Source organism: Atractosteus spatula, chromosome 6 (assembly GCF_055471065.1).
Source record: "Atractosteus spatula isolate fAtrSpa1 chromosome 6, fAtrSpa1.hap1, whole genome shotgun sequence".
NCBI lineage: Eukaryota > Metazoa > Chordata > Actinopteri > Semionotiformes > Lepisosteidae > Atractosteus > Atractosteus spatula.
In genome coordinates, this window is record NC_142711.1 from 24618361 (window position 1) to 24644375 (window position 26015).

Below are 26015 nucleotides of genomic sequence, written 5' to 3' on the forward strand. Positions count from 1 at the left end.
TATATATGAATAGAAACAATTTTATGTTTTATTACTATAACATATTATATATAAATCTTCTAAAAAATTTTAATATTGTAGTATAGCAATAAGGCATTATTTTGCTTATAATTAAATGTTATTAATGATTTCTAATAATAAATGTGATGCCTTGACATTTATTATATTCATCAATTATTATATAAAATGTAATGAAATATAGTGCAGATGGGCTCCATTGAGTCTGTAGTCTGCTTTACCCCAAGGCCATGGGTCCACGTTCACTGTCCATCACTTAAAGGACAATCTACCAATGGGGGACCTGCTGGGTTGGTACCAGGACTATAACTGATAACACCCTCAAGCAAACACCAGCTGTGATGTCACACCTTAAAAACTAGCACCCAACTAATTTTGGTTTAGTTAGTGACTGGGTCTTCTTCTCTCTCCAATGGAACTGATAGTCTGACTTTTTCAACCTTGTAACTGCAAGCAGTTTGAATCAGGACTTTTTTTCCAAGACACCAGATCAAGAGAGTGAGTAAAAAAAAGAAAAGTCTGCCCTAAATATTTTTTCTGCAATAGAAGAAATCTTGTGTTTGTGAAACCACTGTTATTTTTGCTTGATAACAAAATAAGTTGGAGTCTTTATTTTTTTTGACAGCCTGAATATTCGAGCATATTCACAATCAAGCTATAGCTGGCATGAACTGAGTTCTCCCACATGTCTACCTTGTGATTAATTGACACTAAATCATTTACCCAGAATGTAATCAACTAAGGTAAACCAGAACATTTTGTCAGTGTCAGTGTTTCTCACACCCAGCACAACTACTGTAAGTAAACATCCCTTGGTGTGATGTTCCTAGGAAGAGTAAATATTAACACTAGTTACTATAGATATTACCCATCATGTCTAGATTCTTACAGAGACTTTCATTGTCATTTACTTCAGTCTGTAACAATATTACTAGTGGTTACTAATGTTTTTAGTATCTCTTCACTTTAAAAAATGAATGTTAATTTGTTAATGTATGTTAAGTGCAAGACAGAGGGGTGTTAGTGTGGGAGTATTTAAGAGGTTGAGTTTAGGAGTTTCATGGCCATTGGATAGAAGCTTTTTTTTTAATCTAGAGGGCCGGGTTTTCATACTCCTATATCTTCTGCCAGAAAGAAGAGAGAAAAGTGCATTCCCAGGTTGATTTTAGTCTCTGATTATATTATTTGCCATTCTGAGGCAGCATGTGCTGAAGATGGTCTAGATAGAAGGGAGTTCCCTACCAGTGATGGTATACAGCTGTCACATCCTTTACGTTGTGGTACAGCCGCCACAACCTTTACATTCATGAGCTGAGCAATTGCCTTACCAAACTGTAATACATCCAGTGAGAATATTTTCTACAGTGCATCTATATAAATTTATGTTTGTGAAGACATCCCAAACTCCTGAGTCTCTTGAGGATGTACAGGCACTGGTGTGCTCTTATGATTACTTCATCTATGTAATGTGAATCACCAGGAACCTGAAGCTGCTAACCATCTCCACAGTTGCCTCATTGATGTAGACAGGGACATGGCCTCCTCTCTATTTTCAGAAGTCAGCATCTAGCTCCCTAGTTTTGCTGATATTGAGAGAGAGGTTGTTGTCCTGGCACCATACCTCTAGATCCTCAGCCTCTTTACCGTACTCTGTTTCATCATTATTTGTGATCAGACCTACAATTGTGGTTTCATCAGCAAATTTAAAGATGAAGTTGGGGCTGTGTCTAGCCACACAGTTGTGGGTAAACAGGGAGTAGAGCAGGGGAATGAGCACACAGCCCTGGGGGGCTTCTGTGATGAGGGTCAGAGTGGAGGAAATTCTTACAGATTTATTTTTCCCCGTCTGGAAGTCTAGAATCCAGTTACAGGGACAAGTACTAATGTTCAGGTTCAAGAGTTTGGTGACTAATTTAGATGGGATTATGGTATTAAAGTCTAAATATACTCTATGAATATCATCTGGCATATATTTTTATATTGATGTGCCAAAGCAGTGTGTAGTGCAAGGGAGATGGCATCAGCTGTGGACCTATTGTGTCTGTATGCTAACTGAAGTGGATCAAGATGTCTGTGAACCCAGAGTTAATGTGTGTTGTTACTAACCTCTCAAAACACTTTCTTATGATAGATGTGAGTGTTAATGCATGATAATTATTAAGATACATTACCTTATTTTTCTTGGGTACTGGAATAATGGTGGTTCTCTTGAAGCAGGTAGGCATAGCATACTGTAGAAGAGAGACATTAAATATGTCTGTAAACACTCCAGCCAGCTGGTCTTTGCAAGCTTTGAGAACACAACCAGGTATTCTTTTTGGGCCGACTGCTTTGCAAGTGTTAACCCGTTTAAAGGTTGATCTGACGTCAGCTAGAGTGACAGAGAGCACAGAGTCATCAGGGGCTGTAGGAGTGTCCACGGGTGATTCCATGTTCGTATGTTCAAAAAGGCATTAAGTTAATCTGGAAAAGAGTTATTAGTATTTATGATTCCACTTGGTTTTACCTTAAAATTCATGATTGGCCTGTAATCCATGCCACATACGCTGAGCATTAGAGGTGTTAGACTGCAGTTCTAGCTTGCTCTGGTATTTTCTTTTAGAGCTACTGATGGCTTTCAGGAGGTCATACTGTACCTAGTTTTCTTATATAATTCTAAATCACTGCATTTAAAAGACCAGGATTGGGTCCTTAGCATGGAATGAAATTTGCAGTTAATCCATGGTTTCTGGTTGGTAAAAACCCAGATTATTTTCGTAGATATGCAATTGTCCACACATTTCTTGAGTAAGTCTGTAATGACTGTGGTGTTCTCATTGTTGGTTGATGTGTCTTTGCTTTGAATCTTTGGATTGTACCATGTTCAGTCTTATAGCACTTCCTCTGTCTCCTCTGACCAGCATTGTACCTGAAGAAAGATATAAGATGTGAAGAAGAGGTTAACTGATTCCTTTCTGCACAAGGACTGGACTTCTTGTGACACAAGACATTCCAGGCTTTAAGTTATGGCAGGAAAGGGGGATAGCTGATAAGGATTCCAGATGCCAGCTAGGAAACCCCCAGGGAAATAAACCTAACATGGACCATTAAGAGTGACCAAAGTCTGTGAACTGGCCAGACACTATGACCTCCCCCCATTACCCTGGTAACGAGCTATGTCAGAAGCGGCAGAAAAGGGCTATATAAACTGGACGTTTTGTACTGGTACTTCGAACAATACCACGGTTTTATTGTTCCTTGCATGCAATAAAACTGCAATAAAAATCTGTTTAACTTCATCTTGGGATCCAGAAGTTATTTGTCTGTTACAACATACCGTTCTCACTAATGTATTCTTATGCTTCAGTTTCTACTTGTAAACAGGAAGCAGGAGCACAGACAGGTTATGTGATTGACTGAAATGCAGACAAGGGAAAGAGCAGTAAGCACCCTTGATGGTAGTGTAACCATGGTCTACAGTGTTAGTTTCTCTAGTGGGGCAGGAGACATGGTAGTAATATTTTGGATGTACTTTCTTTAAGTTGGCCTGATTGAAATCTCCAGCTAAGATGAATATAGCAGCAGGGTATGCAGTTTCATGTTTTTTAATTACATTGTATAGTTCGTTGAGTACGACTTTGTTGTCTGTTTGAGGTGGTATGTAAACTAGAATCATGATGACAGAAAAGAAAACTCCCTCAGTAGGTAGAAGTTCAGTATCAGCTTTCAGGGGAACAGAAGTGAGATAGGACACCATGAAGCATTTATCAGAAAGCATACCCCTTGCCAGAGGATTCCATGCAATCCATACGATTTATGGAAAAATCATCAGGCTGGATGGCAGGATGAGGTGAGTTTGGGGTAAGCCATGTCTCTGTGAAACAAAGTACACAGCAGTTTCTCATCTCCTGTTGATAAATCAACCTCGCTCTGCATTCATCAAATTAATTTTCCAGCAATCAAACATTCACCAGAAGAATGCTGGGGAGTGAAGTTAGAAATCCGCAGCATTAATGTCTTACTTTGAGGCCTCCACATCTGCCACGCTTCTGCGTTCTGCATCATTCAGTTCGTGTTCGGTGCTTTTGCCTTGAAAACTTAGCTGAACCAGGTGGGCGGTAAACAAAGGAAGGTAGCCCAGATAGCTGCTCTAGGTCAAAAAAATCTAAGACTTTTGTCTGAAACTCTTGATCTGATGTTCAGAAGAGCACGTCAGTCATGCAAGTTTACTACAGGGATAGTTTATACAGTATGTATAAAGTTAACAATGAATTACATGTCTTTGCTGGACTTTTTCTGTTAAACCTTCTATTAAACATTTACTCTTCAGATTTTGGAGAAAGAGATCTTCTTAATTCTTTTTCACAATGGCTGTGTGGATACAAACAATATAGTAATAGGTTTAATCTAAATTATACTGTGTGAAGCATGGACAAATGCAAAACCAAAGTTAAGATTTGGAGACAAATTAATAGAAATGTAGTGTACTTAGATAAATATATTAATCCACGTTATATTAAAGAAGACATTTTTTTCCCTTCTTTGATGAGTAATTTTCATTCAGCTGTAAAATACAAAGCATCAGTGAAAATGATTACACCCTTGTTCTGAGTGGAATAATCTAATTTTAATTGAATGTGAACTTGGTGTACACAGGATGCTGTCAAATTAAGTAGGGCTGGTAACATTAAGAAAGCCTCAAGTTCCCCAACCATGTGAGAATTGTAAGCACAAAACTGTGCCTTTGTAATGTGCAGAGCCTCCTTAAGACCCCCAAAAGTACACAATCTCTGACACTTCAAAAAGAAATGACACAGGGAAATTCCAGATATGTCTTGCACTGTCTCTTTTGCATTAAACACTGTAAACAAATGTTACCAGTTGCAAGCCTTGAAAAGAATGAAAAAAGGTTTTAGTTTCATGTAAAAATACAACTAAGCTTTTTACTCTGTTCAGTAGTGAGTGAAATTGGAAAGCAGATGAAGTGAAATTGTAATGCCTGATGAAGACAGAATTGGAAGCATAATTTGATCATAATCACAATTGTGTGGTTAAAAAAGACATGGAAGATAAGGGTTTGTGGGTTCATTCATCATGAAAGACATGATATTTAGCATTTAATATAGTAAGGTTTGATAGAGCCAAATAGCCATAAATCAAAGTATCAAAACTCTAAGGAACACTTTTCTATAAATAGTATCTATACTTTACAGGAAAGAAACTCATTGTGAAAAGATTATCACATGTCAGCTGAACAAATTGCTGCCTTATAATAATTTCATGGCAGTTTATAAAATGTATTAATATTAATATTTACTCATATTAATTCCATAATATTAATTTCAAGCTTCAAAAGGTTACTAACTGCAAGTTCAGTCAGCATTCTTCAAAAAACTGAATCAAAGGCAAAACTAAACTAATAAAATAAGAAAACTAATAGAACACAAAAGTGAAATAGTGTATATCAAACAATTTCCATCAAAATATACAGTACTGTCTCTTAAAAGAATCAGAATGTGAAAAGCTTAACCATTTAAACCAATAACTTATTAAGTTCATTAATAGCTATGCTGGAATAAAAACCTGCAGACATATTGGCTTATCTGGATCAGGACAGGACAAGTTGAAAATTGAGTTGTGAAGATATCTGGTTGATTGTGCTAAACTAATTAGATTTCTATAAGTTTATAAGCTACTTATTTAATAAAATGTGTTTTCCAAGCACACATTGGTACAGCATGTGAGGAATACAATCTTTTCAGTTTGTCTAAGACAGAGTTCTAACTGATTTCTAATTAAATTTTCTTTTTTGGGACATTGTGATGGAAACTCTCTCCCAGCCAGCAAATGCATTTTGCTAGCAGGCCTGTACAAACAATAACGGTTTATTTTAAAATAAGAACAAAATGACAAAATGCACTTACCTGTTGAGGAAAATCCATGAAATACACAAACACAAGTGTTCCAAAGAAGAGAGTGTGGAACAACTACTTCAGAAGATTTACTCCCCATCTGTAGGCCAGAGTCATAACTCACTCTGTAAATGTCAAATGTTAAATCACCTGGAGCACTGGCTCAGGGGATATGTGTACTGTATATACAGTAGAAATGCAATGTCAAAAGTGACATTTAGCCAGCATATTTCATTTGCATTTTCTTTAAAGTGTTTTGCTCTTATTTTTGAAAATTGTGTTTTTCATGAATGTGCTTTTTTTCTAACGTTTTTTAGATGTTGTTTTAGCATTAACTGTCATATCCTATGTTGTTCAATCCAAAATAAACTGCAAGTAGTCGAAATGTTTTGTGAGCTAAAGATAGTTATAAAAGAAAAGTGTAAGGTTAGTTTGAAATCTTTTTTCTGATGAGAGCATTTAATGTTTAGTTTAATTATTTTTATATATTACTCTTCCAAGACATACAGTACATGCTCACATGACCTAATGATCATCATTTGAAAACATGCAGTCTGACACAGTATACTGTATGGGCTAGTCACTTGGTCTCTACTCAGATCAGGCTGATATAATATTGTTACAAACGGGGAGTTATGGAAATGGTGAAAATCAGGATTTGACCGAGTGGATTAGTCAATAACTGAAATAATTTTTCATAACCCCCAACTTGTAAGTGATTTCTAGCAATACAGTATATCCGAACGGCTGGTATAATTAGAGGCACGTTAATTCTTTGTCCTCTGGCACAGCTTTGGTGAGAGGAGAAATTAATAATCCAGGCACACTACATATTTATTATAGTGACAGGACACAAACTACACTACACAAAAGTTACTCTATGTACATTATTTACAAACAAGGCATTTCAGAGGACTAATATTCTGGTCACCCAGAAAACCCCAGACTGCTACTAAGCATTACTTAGTAGGCATTAGATTACATCAGTTTGGACAGTTGCTTTGATTTCTAGACAATGTTACAGTTTTAGGTGACTGAGAAGTGTCTCTTAGATTTTAGATAAAGTTTGTGACACTTGGATGAGTAAACACCTCTAACTTCAAAGACGAGAGGATGTTTGCTTAGGTCTTGGGGATCCCTTGAGCAGGAACAATTGTAAAGTTTACCTTTGTACACCTAGGTAAGTTGTGGCATAACCACTTGCAGACACACATAATCTAGGGTGGGGAAGGAAATATTTTTTCCAAAAATATGTTAACTATTTCTTATTTTAATGTAACAGTATATACTGTATATTTATAAATTAGTGATTGAGTCAAAGGTAGGGTGGAAAGAAAAACACATCATCTTTGAAATGTTAATATTATTTCACTGACATTTATGGAGCGGGTACATCTTCTAGTCCAGCATCCTAGGGTAGATGTGGGGCATCAGCTAAATAAGTTTTATTATACATACAGTAACTGAATAACCATTTCCACCAGCAGTGAATAGTGTACTTGGAGATGTAAATTGATGCTAAGTACAGTATATATAAGTAAGTATAGTACAGACATGCAAAAGTCATTATAAAAATTGAATACCTGTAGTATTTCACATGTTGTGATTACTTCATGGTAATGTAAAGAAAATTAATCTGTACACAAACAGTTGCATGTTGGGATGTTATATCAAAGCTTATTCATCAATTAACTAAATGTGAAGTTGCAGGGCCTCCAATGTGTTTTAACTGGTAAAGACACTTGCACAAGCAAAGGTTGAGTTCCACCTCACAGGTTCATTTTGATCACAGTTCCAACCCAGGTGCTGTCATCTTTCAACTGTAATGGAGCTTCTCCAAGTGGTGGCGCATATTTGACTGAGTGCCACTGAGGAAATGGTGTGGAATAGTCACTTGGGTTCTAGTGGCTGTCAGTAACATAGTGACCACTGCAACTCTCTAGGAGGCATGTGGTACTGCTCTTAAGGGATATGCTTCTTCTTCTACTGGTTTAATGCACTCTTACTTACTGTAGGTCCTCCCGAGAGGAAACAAAAATTTGTCTGAAACATGGCATCAATGCAAAACCAAAACCATTTTATCACACAAGTAATCTACAAAAATGAGATTTTGGTTGCTTGTAATGGGTATATGAAGAGAATGGAAGAAATTGTCACAGTTTAGCATTGCTTCTGAGCAGGAGTTTAAACATTTACTAATCATTCCTCCTCACAGAGAGGATGCTGCTTTTTTCTTGCTTTGTAGTAATAAATACAGAATTTGACATCTTCAAACACATATTTAATTATATTTTGATATTTAACTTCACACCACAATTTCTGTAGCATAATTGCTTCTCTGGATAAGCCCATTTTTCCTTTGTTGTGCAGCTTTGAGCAGTAAAGAGGAAATGGAGCATTTTCTTCAAGGTGCGCTGATGTCATCAATATGCATAGTGCATTTCCTTTTGTAGGTCTTTTGAGTTAAATGAGGCTCGGTTTAACTTGTACTCTTTCTTCTATAATTTATGGCATGCACAAGTATTTGCTCTGTAAATTTCTTGTGTTTCAAGTGGGCTTTTTTAAATAAAAAGAATATGCTATGCATTTTTATAAAGGAAATCAGTTTTTCTTCAAGTTTAACTCATGAACGAGGAAGAGGTAATGAATTAAAAATGAGCTTATGGAAACATTAAAGGAGTGACAAATCCACCTTTGAAGTCTTAAGTAAACAACTGGAATAAAAAGCAAACTTTCATTATATAAACTGTGTATTTCAAAACTGTCATGATTATCTTGCCTCGTTTAGTTCAGTAGATCTTCAGTGTAGCACCTACTGTAATTTAACAGATCCAATTTATAAAAACTAGCAAATCAGTAAAACTAGTGCTACTACAACATATTGGATATCAGTTTTATCAAAGTATCCATTTATGACAGGCACCTTCACACTGCTTGCAAACAGATTGACTGCACAGGCCTATCCAAAATGAACACAGCAGACTGCTAAATAAAAAAAGCACACTTACATTGCCCAAAGGCTCTGTATTCCTACGTGGTGCATAAGAGGTCTGGAGGAGAGGTAGGTTCTCATCCATCCTACATACTGGTGTAAATTAATTTCCATTCTTCCCATACTTAATTTAAAATACGTCTCTTGATAAAACTACAGAAAATATCACCACAAACACACTGATAGTTTATTGGCAAGGATTGATGCATGTTCTATTTTGTTTATTGTCTGAAACAGTTTGCTATCAAAGGTTACTATTACCAGTAATAAGGGGTGCATCATGAGGAATAAATTGCAAACCCTCGTGTCAGAGATTCTCTATATAAAAACAACAAGAATAACTCTACTGATTTATTATTGAAACATCTGACAGTGAGGAGCATTGAATCATGGAGATATTCTGATTACAAATTCCTACCTGGATATCTAAGCTGTTCCATACAGTATAAGACCCCACACACAAGTGGAAACCAAGGTCAATTTCTGCCTGGAATGGATGAACCCTTTAATAATTTTGAATTATCTTGTAAAGTATACACATTACAGGACTGCTTAGGGGTTTTAATTCAAGGGCATCCCTTGGGCATCCTTCCAAAAAAAAAAAACAGGAAAAAAACATCAAATGCTTTTTTTAATCTTTCTTCAAAATTCAATTTTGAAGTTGTAGCATACCAAGGCTGTCGATTCTCTTAACATCTTCTCTAACATGTTTACAACCCTAAATAAAACATGATCACAATACAAACACAAACACACATTTTTCCATTAATGCTACTCTAAATATTTAAGCAAAGGACATCTTTTAATGTCGTATTTTCCATTGTTATTTTTTTTAATGTAAGTCTCTTAAGTCGTTAGCTTCAGGTAAAACAAACGGGTTTATTACTATTGTTTTAAATTATTCAGGAGTTAAAATATGGCATTTCTCCAATCAATCTCTCCTATTAATGTGATTAATTTCATAATTACATGTTCCCATAAAAATATTTTTTCTTCAAAACAGTGTAGAATTCAATGATAATTTATTTTAATGTAATAGAAATACACTGCTGTTGTCAATTACTGTACTGTATGTTACGTTTATGTCAGTTGTTACCCCCGTGTCAACTATGTTACTTATAAATGTATTTGTCTAGAATAAGTAATATTTTAATTCTATTTTGTTTGGTTTGTATTACACAAAAAGAGGAATATTATCTAATTTTCTCAAATTAATGAAACTCCATTTCTAAATCTAATGAAAATTAATGAAAATCAAATTCTTCATCCAACCATCATTTTCATTTTTGTAGCAGTACAATTATTTTTAAACAATAACAAATCTATGAACCAGTGCTAAATACAGAAATAAAAATGCATACAGCCCTACATCCAGATTTCCTCATTTTGTAGCAGAACAGCACCACATTTAATCTGAAACAAGACAAACTCTTCTTTAAAATGTTACATTTTAAACTCAAATCCAGAAGTGCAAATTTATAAGGCTGTTTTTCTGATGATACACATTCAAAGACCAAAATCTGCCATTTTTAAAGAAAAAAAAAGAAAAGTGAAACCTTATTAGGTTGCAAAACTTCAAATACCCAATGTTCTTGCTGTGTTGTAGCATGTTGTACAGGTAGCAAAGTTTTCTTGTTATTCCATGCAATATTGACCACAGAGAATAAAAGCGACTGCATAAGTCCTTATAGTAAATTTGAAAGGACGCTTCTTTAGCTTCTCTTATGGGTATAAATAGCTGTCACCCAAGTGAAATCTGACCATTTAAAGATTGAGAGGAGGTTTATAGGTTTCCTTTGTTTTTCTGAATGACGATGAAGTGAATATCAAACAATTATTTATTTTAAATAAATATATAGTTTATAGTTTTTATAATTTTTAAATTAATAATAATTAAGGATTGTGCATTTTGAACTGGAGCACGTGTTAGTTATGCGAAGTGATTTTGTCTGTATTGATTATCACTTTACCATACTTTGTTTTCACATTGTTAACAAAAGCAAATGTTTAATGCACACAGATATCCATAATGTACACCTACTACAGTATAGTATTAGCATCATTGTTGCAGACTGTCTTCATCTAGATGTCATTACGTGAACCACTGTTTTGCAAGCAATCATTAAAATTATATGAAAATATTTTGAGTGTTGCATACTGTACCTCAATGGCAAATTGCAATATTAGTAATTTAAATATATTGATCAAAATATAGTGCAGACCTGTATCAGCTATATTGCGACTCATGGTATGTGACAAAGTCATTCAAAGCACTAAAGCTTTTAATTTGGCCTCTTTATTTTTTGAGTGTTTATGCTTTTAAATACAATGTGTTTTAAATCCATTATGTACATTTTTTATAATCAAAATCTACAATACAATTATCTGTTTTCTAATTATTGTTTCTACACAATTGTTCAAATAACAAATATTCAACTAATAATTATGTGAACTGTATGTAATTTAAAAAAATGATAATTTTGTTGGTGTTAAACAGTGTTGTGACATACAGTACAGTATTATTTGTAGTTGCGGTAGCAACTTGGTAAAAACATCCTGTCTTAATAATACATTCATTGTATTTAATGAAATTGTCATGAGTGTAATATGCATACAGTATGATTAGCACAAGAAAGCAGCAATGGGTTAATAAACATTTAATACTGTACTGATTTTTCTGACAACCACGAGCAACTGCAGTATTTTAATGATTCACTGCACCAGCTGGTAGTTTTACAAAGTAGTGCTATCCTACATCAGATTATTAAAATATTGATATGACACTATACTGTCAGGGATGCCTGCAGTGGTACACCAAAGACACCTTGCGTGTATAGTATTGTATAGTGATATAGTATTTGTGCAAGGAAACCTTAGTCACTTGACTGCAATATATTTATTGATAATATATTGCAGTTAATATGCAATATGTTAACTGCAATATATTAACCAATTGATTAATTAACTGTTGTGAATTGTCAATTAATCAAAATATCTAAAGATTTAGTTAATATTTAAAATCTGTAAACTTTATTTTTTCTAAAAACATGTATAAATATGGTGATAAACTTATTTTGAAGCTCAGAATATTATTAGACATTCAATACTGCAATAATAAACCTTCTCATTGACATGTATCACAAGATCAGAACTTACTACTAAGCTATGCAAGTCCTTTAGCATACAAAATTCACTGAGGCAAATTCTCAATCAAGTTTTAAAATACCTGCATTTGATCTAAAACTGGTCTTTACTTTGCTATGTGTTTTTGTTTCTGATTCCCAAGGTGCTGTAGTTCAAAACAAAGACACCATCTTCACAAAAGAAATAGCAATATTTATAAGTTAGGGTCTTGTACTCTTCTGTACCATCTTCTAGGGCTACTGTCAAATAATGTTTCACTTTGCTATCATGACACTTAAATTTAACAAATGATCTGCTGAAAATGTCAGCAGTATGCATAAAGGTATGCCAGTAATCACATACAATGTGCTACTCCCAATTTTTCATTACATTTTTATTTTTTCTTCTTTTAGCTTTCCTGACAAATCCCAGTGGCCAAGAAATGGAAGAGAGATGTTTTTAGGCACCTCTTCCAAACCATGCATTCATTCCACATTTAGTCTAAATGACATCTTCAGAAATGGAATGCATTAACACCTAGCTTTTAAGATTTTTAGTATGACAGAATTTAAATTCTTATTTTAAGACAGTCTGTATTAAATATTAAGCAGTGCTACTTGAAATTGAGTGAAATATAATGGTATTGTGCTCAGTTGTGCTTATTAATTCAGCAGGTCTTTTCTTACAGAAATAAATAAGCATCACTGTAGTTACTTGGATTTGAATATTAATTTTGTTGTGACCTCTGATGGATTTTTGCAAAATGAGCTTTTAAGATTCGATTTTTTAATAATATATTTATACATTATATGTGATACAGTATATTTAAATGATTTACTAATTTATCTGAGAGTCAAATATTATACTGTAAATCGAGCTGAGAAACAGCTACAAAAAGGATTAGTCATAAATATTTCAGTATTACATTTTTGTAACTATTTTCTAAAAGAAAGAACTACCAATATTATTTTGGTATTTTAATTTTCTGGGAAAGAAAAAAAGTAATGAACCACAAACAAAATAAAGTGTGTTCCACTTTTTAGGAATTCGATATCATAAAAAACTTGGTCCATTTAATAACACTCCTTCTATGTTCCCATCAATATGTACAGACATGGTGTACGTAATAATAGTCTGTATTAATAATAGGACAATAGGTAAAAATTGTTGATTTGTTTTTGTTGGCCTGGTTACTAGTATCTAGCTAGTACAAATGATTACAGAATTTTATATATTTTAAGAAAAATAATGTGCAGAACAAATTCATATTAGAAAAATGAACATTTTAATTATGGCAACATTTAAACTAAAACATTCTTACGTGTTTTACATTCCTGGGTCCATTTCTAATGTATCTAAGCTTGGATGTGATTTCTCACAAAGTGCATTATTTTACCAGAAATCACTTAAGCTCAAAGGTTTACTTAATTAAAAAAATATTCTACATATTTAAAGGATGTGAAGCATGGATAAGCACATTAACATAGCAGTAGTTTGCTATAATTAAATTCCCTGTACTGTCTTCTGATTCATTTTAAAATAAGACGGATCTTAAAATTCTATTTCAATATATTTATTTTTGGAAAAACGTTATTTTCTGATGGAACAAGATAAAAGCAATGTACTGTATTAGTACTTTCAGTTATTTGTGATTTTTACAATATTCTGAAAAAATCTCATTATATTCACTTTTAACGAACATGGCACTTTATATTTTACTGTTATTTTGATGTTCAAGGACATCAAAATAACTGGTTTTCACACTGCATTAACAACTCTATCCAACAGTCTGAATGAAAAAAAAACTGTAATTCTTACAAATAATCAAAATTTAAAAAGCTACAGTATATTCTATTCTTTGTTTTTAATCTATATGCTTTCATATATATATACTTTCTGAAACTCAGTAAGCAAGCATAAGAATAGATTTGCATGAGAAAAGCAGGGATGGGGTCTTGGGTTCAATTCCTAGGGTGCTATTTGTGTGGAGTTTGTATGTTCTCACCCTGTCTTCACATGGGTTTTCTCTGACTGCTCTGGTTTCCTTCCACTGTCCAAAGACATACTGGCGGGTCAGTTGGCTTATGGGAAAATTGGCCATTGCTTTTTGAGATAAGCTCCCCTGTGAGCCTGTATTGGATAGAGCAGTTAGAAAATTGATGGGTGTTTGTTACAATTCAAAACATTAAGATATCTCAAAAAACACCTCACATAGAAATTAAATGATTTAAAAATAATAAGTAAATAAATAAGTCATGAACTTCCAGGGTATGGGGGAGAAGAATGATTGACATCTCAAGAATTCCAATTAAATAGAATAAATATGAAATAGAATAAAATAAATATAAATATGTTTTTATCATACTCCTTAAATGTTTAATTCATTATTTTCCTGCTTTCTTCATTTGAAAATATTCTTTGTACATTTTACATGTTTATTTTGGGCAAAAATACTTACAGCATCACCATCCCACCCTCCCCTCACAGCAACAATTCCTGTGCTGCAAGAGAGAATAAGGATATGCTACTATGAACAAGCTACTCTGAAGTGGCCTTCCATGTAATTTTTGTATAGGTCTATACCACAGCTTTTACATGCTTGTTTTACACCTGGACCTAACTTAAACTTTTTACTATGTTACTCTATGAACATTTTTGTTAAACCATTCTTAAAAGGCATGTTACTGTAAATCAAGTAAAGCTTTTGTTTTAAGTTTTGAAAGGAAAATCATTTTACTTATATACTTTTGTCAGCATACATTATATCAAAATGTGAAAGAGCCTTTTAATGTTAAACCTTGAGAGACATTAATTTGCTCAAATTCTGCCCCAGAGTTTATTTTTCTTTTTTTAATATACTGTATCCCCCTAAAACTCCCTTTATTAGACTACTTTTGGTGGGTGACTGATGACATATGTTACATCCCAGTGTGTGTTCTGTGTGTGTTTTTTTTCTATGTCCACACTGCTGACCCTTGATTGTTCTCCCTTCCCCATTGGCCCACCATTATACCACACTTTCAGTATGGACGTCATCATCAATTAGCTTTCAGCCAATCAGAGGGCATCTTATTCAGCATATAACATGGAGGTTTTCAGCAAGGAGAGGTCTTTTGTTTGACTTCGGTCCCGTTTGGTTTTTGTTATTGCTTCGCTTTTGGTTATTGCTTCGCCTTAGTTGGTTTGTTGTGTTGCTTTGTGTGTGTGTATTTTTGTATAGCTTCTGCTTTGTTGTTTTGTTGGTTTTCTGTTAGTTTCTTTGTACTTTCGTTTGTTTGTGTTTATCCTTGTTTTGTCATTACCTTGCCCTAACGTGTTATATGTTCAACCTTTGTGTTCTTTTGTACCCTGTTCCTGTTGATTACTCTTGTTTTCCCTTATTTGTATTCATGGTTCACTTGTGTTTTTGTGTGAACTTTTGTGTATAAGGTTAGTTTAGGTTGTTGGGTACACTTTACACACTTAGTTGACTTTGTATTAGTAACACTAATTTAGTACGGGTGAGTGCCATTTGTCTTGTATGGTTTTGGGTAGTTAGTGGAGGTGAGTAAGGGTGTTGAAGACGCCTAAGACCGTGTGTTTCGGGTTTTCTTTTGCAGTCAAGTTAGCTTTCCCTCACTTTCCTAGCCAGCTCCATTTTGTTTGTTATTTTCTTTTCTTTGGCACCACTCTAGTTCCTTACCCTTGTTATCACGCTTCCTAGTCCCTCATCAAAACCAACCTGCTTCCAAAAGAATTGTCCTAAATCTTACACCCCTTTACCCCTAGACACTTGGGGTCGTAACAACATACAAGAAGGAAAAAATCAATGTAAATTATACTCTTCAAAGCATATATAATATATACATGTAATTGATATATGTTTAATATTTACACAGCAAATAAGAAAATAAGAAAATAATCTTATTAGATATATTAAGGTTTACCACTTTCTGTAAATGTCAGACCTCAAATTATAAATTCTCATAAAGCTGCGTAGTGCATTGAACTGAAGGTGACTAAGTATCAGTTCTAAAAAATGTAATTTGAACAAATGTTATATACTCCATAATCGTGTTATGAATTTATAAGGATCCTCAATGGTTCAATGTTTTCTGCTTTTGAATATTGCTTACACTGTTGATTGCATTTTTACTTCAGGGATTAGATTGACTTAATATGTTTTAGAAAAGCTGTTGTTCTCCATGCTTAATATGCTTCTTTTTAAATCACAGCTTAAAGGAAATCAGTGCATTGTTGATAATCCCTTGCTTTTTAAAGTATTTCTAAATCAGATTTTGAAACCTGAATATCAGGCTGCCAAAAACCAATTAAGAGCATCACATATGACTTAATTGCTTAACTACTAATCTTTTCATACGTCTAACTGCTTTCTGTTTGGGGAGATTAATTTTCAGTGACATGTAAATAAGAATTATTCTTGCTAAATTTCCTGAGTATGATTTGTTTTGCACAAATGTAGTGTAAAGCTCATTGTTGGGTATCCAAAAATGTAATCCAAGGCTTAGTAGAATTCATAAATAAGAAGAATTAAAATTAAGCAAATAAGAACAGAGTTTTTCTAAACACTTTCAGTTTCAATAGGAGATAAATTAAATCCAAATTATATAAGTAATATTGCTTTAGTCTAAAACTTATTTTAGTACAGGCTTCTTTGAATTGATTTTGATATTTTATTTTCGAAATTCTCCACAGATCTGAATATCTTACATTATGCTTTGTTGAAATACAATTGTAATATACAGTAGTACAGTAAATATGCAAGGTAGATTTGATAGTATTAAAGTAAACTATAAAAAACACAGACAAGGTTCAATATATACTTTATATATTATATAAGGAAACTTTTCATTCTCATAAAATATATATGAGTGCATTGTCATGGAAAATAGCATTTAATGTTAAATGGTAACTAGTGGTTTGCACCGCATTGCTAATGGGATTAAAATGAACAGATATTGTTATTACATTTCAATGTTGTTGTGCTGTTATTGTGCTAAAAGATAAAGATGCTAAAAACTTGTGAATGGTTTTTAATGGTGTACAATGGTTATGGATAACAACTATGTGGAATTGATAATGATAATGTTTCTTTATTAGCCCTATACAATTTCTTGCATTAGGAATTCATCTTTTCACATACCCCAGCTTTTCTCCATGAGACACAGACAAGGAGAGAAGCTTGGGGTCAGAGCACATGGTTAGCCACTGTACAGCACCCCTGGAGCAGTTGGGGTTAAGGGCCTTGCTCAGGGGCCCAACAGAGTAGGATTCCTCTGCTGGCTGCAGGATTTGAACCGGCAACCTTCCAGGCACAGGTGCAGAGCCTTAGCCACAGAGCCACCTCTCCACCCTGAAAAATATGGAACGCTTCACGAATTTGCGTGTCATCCTTGCGCAGGGGCCATGCTAATCTTCTCTGTATCATTCCAATTTTAGTATATGTGCTGCCGAAGCCATTGTGTATGGTAATTTAATGGAGGAGTACAAAACAATCTTTAGTTATAATTAAAACAAAATGTCAAGTGAAGCATAGTATTTTAAAAAGTTTTCACTGAGAAACAGGCAAGTAATGTTATCACAGAAGCTGAAATATAATAATATAAGAAGCAATTATTTCTCAAATAAAAAAACATTTGCAGTAGCATACAAACTGTTGCTTTTATTTAATATTTATAATTTAAATAAGGGTCAAGATGATGTGGTAATATCTTTATTAAACATGTAGGTGCAAGTACTTTATTGTTTGCTCTAAAACAAACTACAGGAGACTTGGCATCTGACATCAGAATGGTACTCTGTTATTTTGGAAATAAATGGAATTGCAATTCAGAAAAAGAACAGTGTTGATGTGTCAATTATGGTACATTTTTATTTGTGTGATATTTGTTTTTAAATTATACTATTTTAAATGTTCTTTTGAAATTGGACCCTAATTTTTTTCATAGCATACACAATGAGGCTACTGTTACATATAGCATCTCAAAATAAATTACAGGTAATACATCTGGAATGGTTTAGTAAATCATATTTGCAAAATGAGAAATGGAGTAGGTGTATGGTACATTCACATTTAATATCTAGACAATAGGCTTAATTAAATATGAAGCCTATTACAGTATATATAACAAAATATATATTCAACCTGATTACATAAAATTATGTAGTAGATAGTGCAAGTAGGGCATTTAATAAATTTATTTTTATGAGACAAGGTAATTAATTCAGTGCAACAGTTAGATCATACTAACATACCAATACAAAATTGCCACGTCCTGGCGGAGCCAAAGAAAGTGCAACCCACAAAGCAGAGAACTATCTAAAATTATTGCACACATGAGTTTATGGCTTTCAAAAACATTATTCTATGGAAGATACAGTAATGTAATGTAGTTCAGGTAGGTAACTTTGTCAGTATGCAGAGACTGCAAAAGAACAGGTTTATTCCCTCTTAAAAGGAAAAGAAAAGAGACACAACGTTTCGGCTGTGGAGCCCTCTTCAGGTGTGAGGGAGAGAGGGAAACCAGTAGCTACTAAAGCATGGGAGAACAAAAATACATGGTAGTTAAGAGGAGGTGGGGAGCAGCGGAGAAGGAGTGTCAACACTGGGAGAACTGGAGGAGAGGTGTGAAGTCAAAACCTGCAAATGAATTGAAAGGATTAGAAGGAAACAAGTCTGTCATTGAGAGAAGGGGGAGGTGTGATCCTAGATTCAGGACAATTTGGGTTTCGGATGTCTTTCTGCAATAGAAGTTCCAAAACCTCTAGGATGCAGACCGATAGATCATTATGATCATGGTCATTAGAGATGAAATGGAGACCTATGGGTTTGGAGAGATCTCTGATCCTCACAGCTCTCATATGTTCCCAGTCTCCTTCCTGTCTCACTAATGTAAATATCTGGGCATTTTCTACAAGAGATGCAGTAGATAATGTTGCTGGAAATACATGATGACATCTGGATGATCCAGAATTGTCCAAAAGGGCCTTGTATGTGTGTGGTATTGGATATATATTTACAGTACAGGTGATGCAGTTCTGTTGCAGATGAAAGTACTTGGTGTGGAGGATTGTTGTGGGAGGTCAAGGGAGCTGTAAACAAGAAAATTATGCAGATTAAATGGTCCAAAATATGAGATGATGGGGCGGTCAGAAAAGAGGATACCAGCATAGGGATCATCCTGTTAAATGGGGAAGTTGTCATTAATGGACCTGGGAATAGAAAGGGTGTTAGGGTGGTAGGGAACACCAATGGAATGAGGTTGGGTGTCCAGGAGTTCCTAATTGGGTTGATGATCCAAGAACGATATTTGGCTCAGGAGAGGGCCCTGCCAGTAACATTGGTGGGGTATCCTCTGTTAATGAAAAAAGAGTGCATTTTGAGGTAATTTTGAGTCATGGAAGTCCATGTTGTCACTGCAAAGTCGTCAGAGCCTGAGGAGCTATGAAAAAAGGGGGTTTTTAATATGTGAGTTTTTAATATGTGTGGGGTGGAAGGAACTGTACAGGAGATAGCTGTGTGAATCTTTAGGTTGTAATAGACAGAAGCAGAGATAACGGATAGGTTTATGTCCAGAAATGGAAGAGTAGTGGAAAATATGTTAACGTCTGTAGATCTGAGAGAGAAAACAAGAAGCAAAAACAGCTGGGGTGCATATGAAGGAGGAGACCATGTGAAAGAAATATGTACCTGTAACACAAAGAGCTAATGCCATTGAACATGCCATAGTAGAACGGAAGAGATGTGGAATGATTTATTTGATATAGTACCTTTCATCTCAAAGGATCCCAAGACACTTTACATACAGTATAGGAGGGCATTCACTTCAACTACCACTGATAAATTAAATGACAGATAAATTAATGCAATGTACTGCTGTTCTCTTTAGATGATAGCAGGGATGACTAGGGCTATTCTATTTTTTAAGCCTGCCAGTGGGAGATTAATCTTAATTAATGCTATGAAATGTCAAAAATGCAGAGTGCATCTTCAAATAAAGCTTCTCATAGTCTGAAAATAAACTCAATTAATAAAACATTGTCTTAATTAACACATAATATAAATCTTATTTTATGACAGGTGGTTTCTTAGTAATGGAGCCTTCTGCACTCAATGTCAAGTACAAAGAACTTCAATATGAGATGCAGCATATTGTCAGTTGCTTTGAAAGTTTTAATCCTTTGCTTTGGCACTTTCATAAAAATTCACCTCTACCCTTTTAAGAAGAACTGTGTGCAGCAACAACATATCTAAATTTTCCATTTTCTGTTCCTGAAGAGATGAGAGACCTTACCCAGTGTAGTTTGATTTTCTGCTCAGTACACTTATGAGCATAACAAAATAGTCTGATTCCAGCTTATTGAGCTGTGGAGATATTTTTTCAAAGTAAAGAGGCTTTTTGTCACTTTTTAGCTTAGGTCACAGGAATAAAAATAGTGCATTTTAATATTTTAAGATAACAAATGTGTATTTAAATGTAATGCTTTTTCTATTTGTCCTAATAATGCATGCCTTTTTATATCTCTCATACTTTGTCTCAAAATACAGTATATAAATGACATTATTGCAGGTTCTACAATGTTTGCATTGTACAGTATACAGGAGTTGCATCTTGTCACCTTCTGGTACTGCCGATGGTCTTGCCATGGGCGAGAATGAGATTTTGCATGAATTGTGATGTGAAAGTGCCCCTTCCTGCTCACTAGTTATTGTAAGCGAATGAGAAATATGGTCTAATAACAAAGTTTATATGCGCCTGTGGCTGGAAGGTTGCCAGTTTGTATCACGTCGGCTGGCAGAGGAATCCTACTCCATTGGGCCCCTGAGCAAGGCTATTAACCCCAACTGCTCCAGGAACGCCGTATAAATGGCTGACCCTGCACCCTGACACCAAGATTCTCTTCCTGTCTGTGTGTCTCATGGAGAGCAAGTTGGGGTATGCGAAAAGACAAATTCCTAATACAAGAAATTGAATATGGGCAATAAAGTGATCTTTTATCTTATCTTATCATTCAGCTGTTCAGAACAAACTGGTCACACACAAAACAGGGGATTTGATCAGCAGAAAGTCAGACTGTTTCCTTCTCCAAGACTTCATCAACTAGCGAAGAGACGGGTAATAATCATGGGCACAGATGTTGGTCCCATCAACAAGTTTCTTGACAAGATTCAGCATGATGTAGGATCAAATTAGTACAGGATCTGCACCAAACATTTTACCACAGAAATGGTTGAACTTGATGTGCATGTTGAGCTAACAAGTAAGTAGTATTTGTCAACAAAACCATCTCAGACTCTAATTGAATTCAATTTAATTGCACTCATTCAAATCAGCTGTTCAGGTGACATCAGGGGCTATGGCACAGCAAGTCCTCCAAAAATATAAGTCCTGATAGAATTTTTGTTTTAGGTGAGATTTACCATAAAATACACCACCAATAGAGCACCTTTGGAAAACTTGAAAATGAATGAGAATATATTTTTTGTGGTAGTCAGGTTGGTCTTTATTGAAATAGTTTGATTCCTTGTACAGTATGTGTCTGTATCATGTGTTACAAATGGGGGGTTACTAAAATGGTGAATATCAGGAATTGATCAAGCGGTCTAGTCAATAGGTAAAATAATTATTCAGAACTCCCAACTTGTACTCCCAACTCTCAATTTGTTCTCTGGCACAGTTTTGGTGAAAAGACTAATAATCCAGGCAAACTGTGTTAAACAAATGTTTATTAACAATGATAATACAAACACTATGCTCACAAAACACAAGTTGTATTATTCACAAGTTTGTACAGGCAAGGCATTATAGACCCCTAATATCCTAATCCAAGGGTCTCCAACCTACGGCCCGTGGGCCGCATCCACGATGTACTTTTATCTGGCCCGAGAACAGAGGACAGTGTCACACTTCATGCTTCTGTGCAAGTGTTAAAGAAGTCAAATAACCTTTACCTTTGCATTATTTATTTATTTTACATCGGAATGCCAGGAGCTAAGAGGAGAAAAGTTGACAAAGAGTGACATGTTTTTAATGAGAAGAGGATTGAAAACTATTTTGTGATTGAAAGCAATAAAAAAGCATTGTGCTTAATATGCAGAGAAACCATCGGTGTTCTCAAGGAATATAATATCCGAAGGCATTAAGATACAAAGCATAGAAGTACTCAGACTTGACTGGCAAAATGTGTTCAGATAAAGTAGAAACACTGAAGAAAAAATTAATTTATCAGCATGAAGTATTCACAAAGTGATCACAGCAATCAGAATTCATTGTAAGGGTGAGTTTCAAAATAGCTCGTGTCAGAGTTAAGGCAGGGAAACCATTTACTGATGGGCAGTATATAAAAACTTGTAATATGAAATCTGCTGAAGAACTACAGGTACGTTGAGCTTTGTTCGAGCAAATAAGTCTGTCAGCTAATACAGTTGCTCATCACACAGAAGTCCTGGGCAATAACATTTCTCTGCAGTAAAGAAAAAATGGATATAGTTGTGAATTTTATATGTTCGTCCTCCCTTAATCATCGTCAGTTTAAAAACTTCCTATCTGAAATTGAGAGTGAATATCTGGATATTCTGTATCACTGTGAAGTTCGCTGGATCAGCAAAGCTAAAGTACTAAAGAGATTTTTTGAATAACGCACAGAAATAGATATTTTCATGACTCAGAGGAAATGACCTTTTAACAGAATATCTTCAGCCTGAGTTGCAGCTTGAAGTAATTGACCTTGAATTGACTTGCATAGGGATCTGTTTAAGACTTCTATAAATCACTGCCTGAAGAGAGTTTTAAGAACATTAGAAAATTTGGTCGTGGAATGTTTTGTCTTTGGCTCCACATATGTGTGTGAACAAACATTTTGAAAGATAAAATATGTAAAATCTAAATATAAAACATCACTCTCTCATGAGCACTTCAAGAGGACATTCTGTCACAGAAGCAATTCCAAATATCATATTAAGTTTGTACACATGTACAGTATGTAAATATTTATTTTAGTTCTATTTGTTCATTTGAATATTACAATATATGACATAAGGGTTTTCATTAAATTTATTATAAGTGTAAATTGTGTTATTACATATTCTTCCATCATAAAATCTCCCTGTCTACCTACCCTTCCACTGTCTGGCCCTCTGGCCTTTCTTCCAAAGCAGAAGTGGCCCTCGTGGAAAAAAGTTTGGAGACCCCTGTCCTAATCACCAAGAAAACCCCAGACTGCTACCACTCTAAAAAATGCCTATAAAGAGGCCAAAGAATATATAAGCTGTCTTTTAAATAAAACAGAATGCAATACAACCTGCTGCTAAATTTCTCTTTCTACAAACCCGGAGGCCACAAAATAAATGGGAGCCTATCTCTCTGTTCTAAAACTGCACACCTAAGCAGGAAACGCCATCTCTAACCAAGGAGTTATTGACTAGGGAAATCAAAGTTTACTTATACCACAGAATAGCCAGCTCACCGTAGCAAGGTTCAAATACTTAGCTCCACTTGGGCTTTGTCTGGATGATCATGAAGTAGGGGATCCAAGTTCCAAGTTCCAACTCCTCCTGACTCCCCTCTCTTGTGGTCTCCCCTTCTTTCTCTTCTTATCCTCTCCTTCCCTAAGGTTTTGATGTGATCTTATACAGTGTGTTTCTGGACTGGTTAATCATTTACCCACAACTTAATCACTAGGGAAACCAACCACTCTGTTTTGAAGCTAGAAATGTTTACACTGCCGGACGTTACACAGTTTATCTAAACTATTAGAGACACTTCCTAGTCACCTATACCTGTAACGCATGAAAATACTTAAAATTAACATAGTAACAAAATTCTCTTGGTCTAAAGCATGTTTACAATGGGGTTTTTTGAATCACAGACAATGACAGCAATATGGCGTAACTCATACATTTAAACTCTGTCTCTTTTGTAAATGTAAATTGGAGGTTGTAATTGCATGTTTTCGTGTGCTTGGTAGTTTCACTGTGGTTTGAAATACACTCTTCATTGCCAATTCATTATAATCCCAAAATGTAAAAATAGCTGTGCAGTTCCTGTTTTACTAGTTCAGTCTAGACATACACATTTACACATTACCCTTAATGCCTGCTACATGCAATTTGAAAATTATTTTATTAGGAACTTTATCAAATACTTCCATACCATTTTTATTGATAGATGCTATATACTGTAGTAGCAATTTGTCCTTAATTCTGTATTATGTTTGTCTTCAGTTACTGTTGGAAGAGTTTTATTAGTGGTGTATGGTGATATCTTAATGGAAAAAGATTAAGTAAAGCATCTCAGAGATAAGGAAAACTTTCAGATGATGAAGAGAAGTACAGTAGCTAATGAATTAAATGAGTATTTCACTTGGATGTTTACAAAAGAAAAAAATGACAACAAGCTTCAGGCTGCGCAAAAACAAGATTCTGTATTAAATCCTATCCTAAAAGTGTATAATTGATATGAAGGGTGTTAGTACTTACATTTCTGGTAAAATGCTGAAAAGAAAAACATTAGTAATTATTTTGGCCCTCCCCCTATCTATAATCAGTTTTCTATTAACCAGTTCAGTCCACACATACACATTTTCTTGAATGCCTACTGCATAATGCTGAAGGAAAAAAGAAACGCAACATTTTCTGGAATGAGAATACTACAGTATAGTTATAGCTTATGTTCTTGCACAAAAAGTTATCAATTTGTTTTAAGCCCTCTGACCAGCAATACAGCTTGTGCAGTGAGGCATTGGTGTTGTGTTTCTTATGTCTAACAGTATACTTTACAATATTCCCCTCTCTTTATTTGTATAATGAACTTTTGAATTATAGCCATAATTGCTGGTAATGTTGCTTCCACCAAAGCTTGATTCAGCCTGTTGAATTTTTATGCAATCAAGGGATGTTTCTTTTGATGCACTGTATACTATTAGAAAAAAGTTTCAGAATATGAGAACCATTTATTCAGAACACATTTTACTGAATTATTTTTATTGATTACTATTAGTGATAGAGATTACAATTTTTGTTTTGTTTTTTCTCATTCCTTCCTAGTGACATACTTTTTCACATCTATAATCAGCATTAATGTACATTTATTCATTTACATAGTGATTACAAAGAATAGCAAAAATATAAAAATAAGTTTGTGCATTTATGCTATTGTTTATCATTATAGATCTTCTTATATGAAACAAACTGAAAAAGTAAATGCCATTCCTTTTTGTTAGTAGCTTTTTGCATTTTTATCAAATTAAGGTTTAAAGTTCCAAAAATATAACTGTTATACAGAAATTGCTAGACTAATTTGTTAAAATATTTAATATACAGTACCAGTAAAGTAAAAATTATCATCCTTATTACCATATAATTTGTAATAAGGGAAGAGTGACTTAATGTCTGTGTTTGCATATTAAAATGTAAGGGCAAACATTAATCTATGATGTTATGTCAATGAAGAGTGTGTATACAATGTGTAAATCTTTAAAGTAAAACATGCTGTAGGTCTTATGATTAGAAAGCAAACATCACACCTATTGTTTGGATGGGGCAGTGATAGTTTTAGTGGACTGAAAGAGTGTGTGTCATTCTTGGTCATCTGTACATCAGAATATGTATCCTGTGTTGGTGATTAAAATATTCCTACACCACATACGTCGTTTTATATTCTGTGTTTAAATACAGTATATACTGTGTCCTTGTCCTAAACATAACATTTATGGTAATAGAAGTGGTTGATAGGTGTTGTGCTTGGATTGTATTTTAGAGAGAAAGGACATTGCATTTGTTCTGAACTCCAGATGGCCAGCCAAAGAAACTCCAAAAATGCAATGCACTGTGCTGTGATGTCTTGCATATCTACAATATCATGTGAATACTATCAAAAGCTTTGTCTTACATTTAACTAGATCCAGTTCATTTGTCATACATTTACTTTAAGCAGGAGTTGGTGATTCAAGGCACATGCCCTTATGGGGGGTCTCCTCCGAGACCAGGCCAG

The 26015-nt window shown here is 34.5% G+C and overlaps 1 non-coding gene across 1 annotated transcript; it reads right to left on the reverse strand.

Moving 5' to 3' along the window:
- Positions 1–17380: 17380 nt before the first annotated feature.
- LOC148832689 (U6 spliceosomal RNA) lies at positions 17381–17484 on the reverse strand. The gene has a single exon (XR_016091287.1). It is a non-coding gene; the product is annotated as a U6 spliceosomal RNA (small nuclear RNA).
- Between the last annotated feature and the right edge of the window lie 8531 nt (positions 17485–26015).